General features: G+C 39.1%; 1 non-coding gene across 1 annotated transcript; it reads right to left on the reverse strand.

Moving 5' to 3' along the window:
• Window positions 1-9,990: 9,990 nt before the first annotated feature.
• Window positions 9,991-10,097, reverse strand: LOC143889021 (small nucleolar RNA R71). The gene has a single exon (XR_013254646.1). It is a non-coding gene; the product is annotated as a small nucleolar RNA R71 (small nucleolar RNA).
• Window positions 10,098-10,397: the final 300 nt, after the last annotated feature.

Below are 10,397 nucleotides of genomic sequence, written 5' to 3' on the forward strand. Positions count from 1 at the left end.
TTCCTGCCCGATAATCGGTCTTCGATTCCAAAAGCTAACTCTTTTAAATTTATTTTAAATGGCTCATTCAACTCTATGTTAATGTGCGAACTAAGTGACATGCATCCTAGAATCTAATTTCAATGTGAATCCTAGATGTGTATCTTGATTTATTAATTTGTCTGGATTCATTCTAAGTGAAAGTTCTCCTAGAATTCTAATTTCATGGAAAACCCTAACTGATTTGATTAAGTATTTACAAGAAAATTAATATACAAAACACCACAATTTGTTGTGGTGCCGACTCGCGGGTGGTATGCCGTCAGACATCCAAGCTGCCTACGTACCCAAGCCTCACTGGGATCAGAGTCGACGTAGTTCGGTGGACCTAAGCTAAGCTACTTATGCCTAACTCAACTAGGACACCGACTTAAACGGATTTGACTGTTTCAACAGTTTTAAAAGTAGTTATTTAATTCAAGTTGGGGATTTTATTATCTTAGGATTTCATCTAAGATGCTGTATGATTCTTAGCTAAATGCAAATTGTTCCTTAGACTAATGCAGGTTTGCCTACATCCTAGTTTACTAGGATCGTCTTAAGGAAAGATTGGGTCTCTTAAGGAAAGATTGGGTGACTAGTGTAACTAGACCTATGGTACGGTTGCTATTCATAGTAAGCGTCCGTGATGAGGCTGGACTCCTAACTCTAGGACTCCCTAAAACCTAGGACACGGCACGACACCAGTGTTCCTAAATTGGGCTCTAATGGTTCTTAGATTGGAAACCATAATCCAATGGTTCCGAAAGACACAAGATAAATCGATTTAAGTTCTCGAGGTTAATGAGTTTCAGATTTCGAAGATTTTTAGTTTCTAGACATTTAAGGATTGCCAATGGTTCTAGGGTTCACCAATTTCGGCCTTGAATGACATCCAAAGGAGGGAATCGTGCGCTCTTTCCTTGTGCAATTTAATACTTAGGTTATAGCATCTTATTGCCTGGCAGAATCTCAGGATTTCCGTGGACAATAACCTCGGAGCCAACAACATGCTATAACTTAAATATTCAAATTGTCAAAGATCAAGTTGCAATTGGGATACGATTATGGATGCACTGGCCATTTTTCCAGGAAAATCTAAAGATCCTAAAATTTCTGTTTCAATGGATTAAGGAGTGAACATGTGACAGAATTTTAAAGTTCTTTAGGAATTTTTATATGATTTTCAATTAATTTCGAATTTTCCATGGATTTTATCAATTTTAAGCATATGAGCGGTTTTACAAGTGAAATTGTTGCAAATAAATTCGAAATGATTTGAAATTTCTACAGCAGCAAGATGAAAATGTATGTAGCTTACAGGATGAGTTTTGCATATTTTTACATTAAATTCACATTTAATCTTGATTAAACCATTAAATGTCCAGATTGCACAATTAACACATAAACTAGTAGAAATATAACTCTAAATTCTATGAAATTTCTACAGAAATACTATATGAATCAAAATAGCATGCAGTGAGATTTTCATGAATTTTAGAAATTATTTACTACCAATTTCGGATTTTACAATTTCCAGACCAGATTATAAATTAACACTACATCCCATATTAAAACAGATCCAAATAACACGAAAATTTTACAGTAACAAGTAATATAGAAGATAAGACTACTGTAAAAATTTTATGAATTTTAATAATGATCTGATGTTAGTAAAAATTCTCCTAAAATCTGATAAGTTTCAAAGAAAATATTAAATAATATACCAAATAAACTCCAAAAATATTTATAAATTCATGGTAAAATGAATCAGTAACATATTATTTTCCCACGAAATTTCATTAATTTTAGAATCTGTTTGGTATATAATTTAATTTTTCTTCGTCAAAAGATGTTTTTTGAAGAGTTTTCCATTTTTAAAACACAATTTGCGGAAAAAATCAGAAAAATTCGGAAAAATACAGAAATATTTTGAGAACAATGCACCTACCTGTGGTGAAGATCTCCGCCCAATCCAAAAAAATATAAAAAATCCTGCCGCCGCCGATCCGCTCCGCCGTTTTTCGCTTTCTCTGGAGTGTTTAGAGGGAGTGATTGAGGGAGTGAAGAGATAATGGAAGAAGAATATCTTAGAGAGAGGGATTGGGGGAGTGATTGGAAGAGATAATGAAAGATGAATCTATTTTTTTCTCTTCTTTTTTTTCTCCTCATTGGTGTGGATGGGAAGGAAGATATATATAGGGAGAGAAAGAGAGAGAGAGAGATATGTTGGTGGAGAGCTCATCATGTTGTCCCTCTTAGTGGAGAATCCATCATTATTGTTCTTAGTGGAGGGCCCATCATGTTTCTTAGTGGAGAGCCCATTATTATTGCTCTTAGTGGAGGGTCCATCATGTTTCTTAGTGGAGAATCCATCATTATTGTTCTTAGTGGAGGGCCCATCATGTTTCTTAGTGGAGAGCTACCATCATTGCTCTTAGTGGAGGGCCCATCATGTTGTCTTAGTGGAGAGCTACCATCATTGCTCTTAGTGGAGAGCTACCATCATTGCTCTTCACAAGAGGCCCCACAAGAGGCCCCACTGAGGCCCCACAATGTGGGCCCCACAATGTGGGCCCCACAATGTGGGCCAAATTCTTTCTGGCTCGGATTCTCGTGAATAATCACTCTCCACAATTATCAGGACGACGCAAAATATGACAGAAATATCCGAAAAGATCGAGAAAACATGGGGGACGGACACCGAAATGGAGAATACTGACGGACTGACAGAAAAAACCCTAATTTCTTTATCGATTAAGGCAGAGCAAAATGGGGGTGTCTACAGCTGAGAAATAAATGTAAATTTACCAGAATCTGTAGAGAATTTGGCAGCGTAACTGCGCTAGTCTGAAAAGGGAATTCTGAAATTGCCTAGATTTCGGCAGCGTAACGGCGCTATTCGGACAAAAGGGTTCCGAAATTGCAAAAAAATTGGCGGTGTGACGGCGCTATTTGGAAAAGGGGAGTCTGTGCTTGTCGAGAAATTGGCGGCGTAACGGTGGCTCCGAATTTACAAAGAAATTCGCGGTGTAACGGTGCAATTTTGGAAAGGGCCTCCGGAGTTGCCGAGATTTTGGCAGAACAATGGCGCTATTATCGAAAAATAGCTTGTGGTTCTGCGAAATTCAACAGAACAATGATGCTATTTGAAGGATGTCGCTTCGAATCTTCAGAATTTTGGGAGAATGCCGACGCCCTGTGTGAGCTACCTAGGGATTTCTCTACTCTCTCTCTCTTCTAAAAAGTAAAGAAACTAGGGTTTAAACCATAGTTGTAAATTTCGTTTCGGTGGCCATTTTGTTTTGGCCACCAAAACGAAATTTTGAAAACTTTCAGACAATTTCGTTCCAAAGTTTATAGGTAAATTTCTATAAATTTCAGTCAATTCCGGTCGAATTTCGGTCGATAAAAACCAGTTTGATTTTTGAATAAGACAAAAGACGAGAGAGAGAGAGAGAGAGAGAGAGAGAGAGAGAGAGAGTTTTTCTACCTTCTCAACTCTTACCCTCCTATTTATAGTTTTTTTTTTGGGGGCGGGGGGGGGGGGGGGGGGCGGTAAAACATGGTCATTTCGACCAAATTTCGCAAGGAACGAAATTGAATTTCACCCCCTGCGAAATTTGGTGTCCCCAGATGATGTCATCTAGGATTTCTCTACTTTCTCTCTTCTTAAAAGCAAAGAAACTAGGGTTTAAACCATACTTCTAAATTTCCTTTTGGTTGCTATTTCGTTTTGGCCACCGAAATGAAATTTCAAAAAATTTCGGACAATTTCGTTCGAAACTTTTCGGTAAATTTCATCAAATTTCTGTAAATTTCAGTCAATTCCGGTTGAATTTCGGTCGATTTCAGCCAAAATCCGGAACGAAACGAAATTTCCGTCATTTCGTTCCAGTTTTTGGCCGAAACCGAACATTTCAGACGAAACGAAACGAAATTTACAACTGTGGTTTAAACTGAAAAAAAACCAAAAAGGGGGAAAACCAGTTTGATTTTTCAATAAGACAAAAGACGAGAGAGAGAGAGAGAGAGAGAGAGAGAGAGAGTTTTTCTACCTTCTCAACTCTTACCCCCCTATTTATAGTTTTTTTTTTTTGGGCATGGGGAGGGGGCGGCTTTAAAACATGGTCATTTCGACCAAATATCGGACGGAGCGAAATTGAATTTCGCCCCCTGCGAAATCTGGTGTCCCCAGATGATGTCATCTGGGTGACATCATATTTCGGTTAGCGCGATGTTTCGTCCCTTGTGTTGCATTGAAAAATGTGTTTTTTCTTCTTTTATCGGTGAGTGTCAAAGGTCCGTAACTTCTCCGATTGAATTCCGAATCACACGCGGTCAGATCCATTGAATTCCTCATTCTGGGGAGTTTCCAATTAATCCAATATCACTCGCTTTCAGGAGATGAAGTGTTCTTAGGGTAAAAAATATATATTTTTGACTCAAAGTTAACTTTCAGATTGAAATGCCGTGTGAAAACGGGCTTTTCGGTTTATGCTGTAAAAGGCGGGTGCTACGTAAAACATGCTTTTTCGATTGCCAAAAATGTGGACGATGTGTAAAAACATGCTTTTCGGTGTTATTTCGGTCAGGTTGGGCCAGTGTTTGGGCCCAGCGGGCCTAGAGGCTCCGACGGATAGTGCATGAGCGGGTGCGATCCGAACCGTCGGATTGTAGTGCAACGGCTAGTGGATGATTACCGTTGGGTTGTATCCCTTCTACACAATGGTAAAGAACCAAAGGGTGTAATCTGCACCGTGGATGGGCAATCTAGCGGTTCGGAGTTGGAGGGTTTTCACACAAGCCAACACTCTGCGATTTCACTTCTTTTCTCGCGCCTTTTCTGTGTTTCTAAGTTTTCTTTGGTTCTCAGCTGCTATGGTGCGACGGCCCCACCTATGAGGGAGAAGAGACGTAGGGAGAGAGTCCTCCGGGGACGAGGAGCAGGATCGCGCTCCTTGGTATCAGGGTACGATTCTGACGCGTACCGTAGTGCACATTTCGAGGCATTTTCGTGCCGGAGAGGTATGTCCTTTGGACTTGTTTTATGATTCCTAGAACTTTAAGGATAGCTTTTAGCTTTGAAATTTACTCCCATTTAGGTAGTATTGGTCTTTATTGTCCTCTTATCTTTTGCACAGGCTCTTCCCGATATGACCACGAGAGGGTCATTGAGAGATATCCAGGCGAGATGGGAGGACTTGCATGTCCGAGCCTGGATTTGGGTGGAGAGGTCAGGGCTCCAGAGAGTTATCGCCCCGGATTCAGAGGGCGTGGGGACAGGATTGTTAGACTTTGATTTTCAGAATCTTGATTTTGAGCCAAAATAAGTATTTGGAAAATATTTTCTTAGTGTGTTTTGGAAAAGAAAAAGTTTTCTTTTAGAACAAGTTACTTTTTGCAAAAGAGAGAAAAGAGTGCAAAAGTAGTGAAGCAATGATAGTCATGTATTGCTTTGGAGAAAAGTTGGAAAGTACCTTATAAAGCTTTACTCTTTTCTCTTCTTTGTTATGATGCACAATGGGTCTTAGCTAAGGGTGCAACCGGGGGACGGTGCAACCCTTCGCACAAGCGCGGCGTGGGCAATGGGCTATAGGGTGCACTTTGCACTTCGCACCATAGCGAGGATCGATTGGAGCCATTCATTTTTTTCAGATTTCATCTGAGCCGTTGGATCAAGATCGACTTGCATCGGTCAAGTGGGTAAGCCGAGTGGTTCGGTTGGGTTGGGCCTGTGTTCAGGCCCAGCGGGCCTAGAGGCTCCGACTGATAGTGCATGAGTGGGTGTGATCCGAATCGTCGGATCATAGTGCAACGGCTAGTGGATGATGACCGTTGGGTTGTATCCCTTCTACACAACGGTAAAGAGCTAAAGGGTGCGATCTGCACCATCCACCCATCTATGAGGGAGGAGAGATGCAGGGTGAGAGTCCTCCGGGGACGAGGAGCATGATCAGGCTCCTTGGTATCAGGGTACGCTTCTGACGCATACCGCAGTACACCTTTTGAAGCATTTTCAGGCCGAAGTGGTATGTCCTTTGGACTTGTTTTATTATTCCTAGAACTCTTAGGATAGCTTTTAGCCAAGAAATTTACTCCCATTTAGGTAGTATTGTTCATTATTGTCCTCTTATCTTTTACCCAGGCTCTTCCCGGTATGACCACGACAGGGTCATTAAGAGGTATCCGGGCGAGATGAGAGGACCGTCATGTCCGGTCCCGGATTTACGTGGAGTGGTCAAGGCTCCACAGAGTTATCGCCCTGGATTCAGAGGGCGTGGGGACAGGATTGTTAGATTTTGATTTTCAAAATCTTGATTTTGAGCGAAAATAAGTATTTGGAAAATATTTTCTTAGTGTGTTGATGAGCACATTTATGTGTGAATTGTAGGTGTAAAAAGCATGCATATTTGATAATTAAAGCGGTGCTACTAATGTATTTTGTGTGTTTCTGGTGTTGCAGGGTTATTTATGGATTTTCACGGAAAATAGAGCTAAGGAGATGAAATTCCTAAGGAAAACAATCAATTTTCAAGAAAATCTAAAATTTCAAGATACTTTGGTGGCCGAGTTCAAGATGCTCTAACTGGGTTGAATTTAACGGTTCAGATTACCTTATTGGAGTTATTTAAGGGAAGCAATCAAGTTACATGGTGGACCATTAAATTGGATGGCTCAGATCAGCTATGGAAATGATTTAGAGGGTGCACTTGATTACCATCACGGCCCATTAAATGAATAGTTTAGATCATCCAATAGAAATGGTTTGGGAAAAGTCCGTCAAAGCTCATAGTCTAGATGGTTTGGATTAGCGAACAAGTGGCCCCTAAAAGTAGTTTTTATCACTAATATTTGGATGGTCTAGATTGTTCTTTGGAATTATTCAAAAGGCACAATCATATTTACCTTGCAGCCAACAAATTGGACGGTTGGATTGTCCTATGAAAACCAATTTGGGTACTTTTAAATGGGCGGTGTGGATCGTTCTACGAAGATGAATTAGGGGTGCAACCACTCTATATTATCGCCCATCATTTGTACGGTTTAGATCATCATACGACAATGGGTGAGGTGCGTCATTAATTTATCTTGTAGCCCAACATAATGAGCGGTTTGGATCATCTTACGGAAATAATCCAAGGGATCTATTTATGGACCATCCAATGAACAGTTCAGATTGCCTTGTAGAAACGATTAAGGGGCATAACCTCTCTGCATGGAAGGGGGTTTTAAATAAATGGACGGTCACATCATCATATGGAAGTTGCTTATGGGATTTTTGGACATATATATGATGGAGGGGCAGTTTTGCCATTTAGAGAATAACCAAATATCTTAAATAGGAATTGCATTAAGAAAGAGATGGTTCGAATTTGAAGAAATATCCGTATATGTATTGGGGCCTACTTTCTCAACTCACATATTATATTTAAAGAAGGTTCTTTGTGGCAGTAGATGGAAAGGGCAACTAAATTTTCCATTGGATTCTTATGTGAGTACATGCATGCACGTACAGTTCTATTGAGATGGGATTTTCGAAAGCACATGCAAAGGGGACATAAATATCAGTTTCCTTATATTCATGGTGGGCCCCACGTTATTCTAACGATGTTTGCAAATCCAGCGTGCTCCAAGGCAGAAACTTTTAATATTAGAATGGGGTGCGAGTATAAAATAAACAAGGAGTGTGGATATCATCAACAAGCAGCCCTCAACTTTGGCAATTGCCATATTGTGTTACAACAATAGTGGGACCCATTTACAGTTTGGAAATTACCAAATACATGCAAAACTCTCTACAACCCACGTTTCCTTTTGAAAGAAATAGCAACTTCCTAATTGCTATACATGCATTTGTGGGACCCACTTGAAGATTAAAAATAGCATTCCACGGTTTTGGATTCAAAAATAGCATGTTTTATATATTATATAATGCAAATGGGACCCACTTACTAACTTGTCTTACTTGTTTGCACATTTAATATAGGTGGGGCCACCATGAAGAAGGAGAGAAAGTTGCTAAAATCCCACCTATTTCTACGTAAGAGAAGAGGAAAAAGTCAACAAAAATGGCTCAAATTACCAAGACAAGGTACAAAGTTGCTGAAATTATACACACAAGGTGGAAGTTGCTAAAATTTCAAAGATGCCAAGTTATTTTTGTGAACTTCCTTGGGGCTTGTAAATAGAAAGAGATTCCCTCCATATATGTGTGAAAAGAATAACAAAGATGGCTCCTCCTCTCTCTCCATCCTATATACAATTCTCCACCATTCTCAAGCTCTCTCTCTTTTAGGTTTTCTTGTTCTCTTTCATGCTCTTTTTCTTTTCTACTCTCAACCAAGGATCAATCATCCACCATTCAAACTCAAGGTGACATTAAAGCTTGAAGGAGGAAGATTCAACCAAAGATTGGAGGAGAAAAAGAATAAGTTCTTTTTGTATTTTGTTCTATTTTCTAGTTCCAAAGTGATGTATTTTTTTTGTTTAATTTAAACTAGTGGAGAGTTTATTTTTCTTTTAGTTTTCCTTTTAAGTAATTATATGGCATCTCTTCTCTTTTTTTTCTCCTTTATTTTTGTTTTTCTTCACTTCTTCATGAGTAACTAAATCCTATTTACTTAGGGTTTAGTTGAAGCCATGGGAAAGGAGAAATAATTACAATTAAATCAATCTACTCAATTAAAAAATTGTGTAGGAGTTTGTGTTTGGAAAATCCCAATCATTCATGCCATTGGCTTTCTCCTTTCGTATGAATGATTGTTGATTAACAAATATAAAGTTCTATATAATCAATGTAAATTGGAGAGTGGATTTGATTAATTACTTATAAGGAATGACATCCCTTTGATCTTATTCCTTATTGACTAGTTAATCGAATTTTCAACCCAATTCAAGAGTTGTTTTAATTAATCAATTTAATCCAAACCCATGGTGGATTCTAACCCTAAGTAATCTTTTATATTGAATTAAGATTTTTACATTATTCCAAATTACTTTTGCAATTTTCCAATTAACTTAGGCCTTTAGAATTTTAATTTTCTAATAAGATTAGATAAGTAGTTAACAAAGATTATTAGAATTTTGGCACACTTTGCCTAAATTAAGATTTCCAAATCAAGATCGTAGTTGAATTTGATTCTTAGATTGAATAGAATACACGCTTATATATAGTGTTGGCTCCGAGGTCTAAGTCCACGGAAATCCTGAGATTTTGCCAGGCAACAGTATATCATAGCTAGTATTCTAATCGGTAAAAGAATAGGATTGACAACTAGATTTCTCTTCCTTGAGTTCGACCCGTATTTACACGATCCGTGCACTTGCGGTTATTTAATATTTCAATCAAGTTTTTGGCGCCGCTGCCGGGGAAGAGAGTTGCATTAGAATCTTAATTATTCGAAGTGTTAGATTAGTAGTTATTTTTATTTTAGTTATATTTTTTGGTTTCTTGGCTATCCATCTCTCTTACTTGGTTTTCCTGTGTTTATGAGTGAAGGTTGGGTGCGGAACTCGGCCAATCGACTAGAAAGAGCAAACCAGTTAGAGACGGAGGAAGACATCGAACCAAATCCAAATCAAGTAGCCATGGCGGAAGAACAAGAGCCGCCAAAAAGTTTACGCGATCGCTTCTATCCGGCCCGAACCGCGCAACCTTCTTGCATTAGATTGCCAGTTGCGCAGGGCAATAATTTTGAGCTAAAATCGCAATTTATTTCTTTGCTTCCTCATTTTCATGGCCTCCCTTCGGAGGATGCTTATTTATTTTTGCGTGAGTTTGAAGATGTATGTGCTTTAATTAAGATGCAACAACTTACCGATGATGCGGTAAAGTTGCGGTTTATTACGTTTTCACTCAAGGAGGGAGCTAAAAAGTGGCTCTATGGCTTACCAACGAACTCCATCACCACTTGGGAGGAGTTCGCCGTCGCTTTCCTAAAAAAGTTTTTTCCATTACATAAAACTAATAAGCTTAGGAATGATATTTTACAATTCAAACAAAAGCCATTAGAGTCATTTTCTAAGTTTATGGAGAGGTTCAAGGACCTACTCCAAGAGTGTCCTCACCATGGAATTGATGTGTGGCATTTATGCCAAATTATTTATGAGGGCATAGATTACCAAACAAAGCAACTTCTTGAGTCCATGTGTCCTAACGGTTTTACATCTTTCACAGATGAGGCCGCGGCATGGAACTTCTTACTTGATTTGGCGGAAAAAACAAGAGAGTGGGAATCCACTCAAGAAGGTGAGAGAGCCAACACAGGTAAGGGATTTCTAATAGAGGGTGCCGTGGCTAAGGAGGCCCATCTTGATAGCCTAATCAAAAGGCTAGAAGCAATAGTTGTCAAAGGACCTTCACAAGTCCATCAAAT

Source organism: Tasmannia lanceolata, unplaced genomic scaffold (assembly GCF_043159265.1).
Source record: "Tasmannia lanceolata isolate RefF3 unplaced genomic scaffold, GAP_Taslan_0.1 ptg000012l, whole genome shotgun sequence".
In the NCBI taxonomy this organism is placed as follows: domain Eukaryota; kingdom Viridiplantae; phylum Streptophyta; class Magnoliopsida; order Canellales; family Winteraceae; genus Tasmannia; species Tasmannia lanceolata.